Source organism: Hylobates moloch, unplaced genomic scaffold (assembly GCF_009828535.3).
Source record: "Hylobates moloch isolate HMO894 unplaced genomic scaffold, HMol_V3 SCAFFOLD_14431, whole genome shotgun sequence".
NCBI classification, from domain to species: domain Eukaryota; kingdom Metazoa; phylum Chordata; class Mammalia; order Primates; family Hylobatidae; genus Hylobates; species Hylobates moloch.
The window spans coordinates 1-1,431 of NW_026666706.1; the positions used below are offsets into that span (position 1 = coordinate 1).

General features: G+C 49.6%; 1 pseudogene; it reads right to left on the reverse strand.

Moving 5' to 3' along the window:
• Positions 1-129: 129 nt before the first annotated feature.
• Positions 130-1,352, reverse strand: LOC116465921 (protein FRG2-like-2; annotated as a pseudogene).
• Positions 1,353-1,431: the final 79 nt, after the last annotated feature.

Sequence of the window (1,431 nt, forward strand, 5' to 3'; positions counted from 1 at the left end):
TGACTTCTTCAAGTTCTGTCATTTATTAACACAGTGTGTCTAAAATTGTCACTGCTGGTCATCTGGAAGAATCTGAGAAGAAGCAGGTCCTTGTTCTCATTCCCAGAGCTGCATCTCTGCTGAATAGAGTCAAGGTGCTCCCAGCTTAGCCTCATCTGATCCACTGACAGGCTCAGTTATCTCCTGCCCAGGGAAGTGCTGGGCTTCTCTCTCCAGGGCTGAATCCCCAGGACCAGGCAGTGTGGCTGGGACAAGCCAGCCCTCTGCAGGGAAGACATAAGCTGCCTGGGTGGCCATGGAATACAAGGTCTGCACCTGAGCACACAGAAGCCCCTGGAGCTGAGTGAGCAGTGTCAGCTGCTCACAGGTCAGTGGAGAATGGATCTGCTGTGCCCACACCTGGGCTAGGTCTTGTTAACCAGCCTCTGACATAGCTCGCACCGAGGTCATCAAGCTTTTTCGAAGTGACGGTGTTTGGACTCCTAGGGACCGAGACCTGTGCCGCTTGCTGTACCCAGTGTGAGCCCTGGAACGTCCCCTATGGTGGGCATCACAGGTCTCCTGGATTTCACTGTTGTGCACAGTAGTGGAGGATCTTGATTTCTTTTTCAACATCAAGCTGCGCTCCTCTTCTGAACGGTTCCCTGCAAAGAAAGCATGTGAGAGACTCACCAGAGCAATCCCCACAGACCCTCATTTCCAGAACCCCCTGTGCACCCAGGTGAAACCCACTTGTCTCTCCCATTCCTTCCTGACCATCTCAGCACTGGAATGAAGTGAGGCTGAACCTCTTGTGAGTCCCCAGATATTCTCAGAGTGCTAAGATCTCAAAAACTTACTCGTCAATAAGTAACTCCCTTTCCGCTCAAGCCTCATTTAAAAGTTTCCTGATTATTTGCCTTTTGGGGCAAACCAAAAACAAAAAAACCACCACCACCACCAACAACAAAAAACACCAAGACTCTACCTGCTCTGCCTTGGCAGCTGTTTTTGGAACTGATTTTTCTTTTTCTGCAGTTTTCCCGATATGAGCTGGACTCTAGTTCTGTGAACACAATGAGAGTTTGAGAAAGTGCCTCCAGCTGAACACCCGGAAATTCCTAGTCCATCCTGAACACACAGGAGCTGAGGTTACCACCAAACCCCAGTTCTCTTCTGTTCTCCAGTGTCCAGGATCTGTATAGCCCTGGCTGCCAAGGAACTCCCAATTTCCTTGCCAGGTGAGGCTGTGTTGCTGCCCTGTCCCTTCTAACCTTGAAAGAGTCAAATCTTACCTGATCCAGCAGTGCTCTTCCTGGCCTTGAGCTTGGTTTCCTCAGAATTCTCCTTGTTTGGATTGGGCTCCGATTCTACTGCAAAAGAAAGTTAAGATGATTGACCTCTCCCTAGGCAGAGTCCCATAGTCTATCTCTGATGCATTTTTGTGAATCA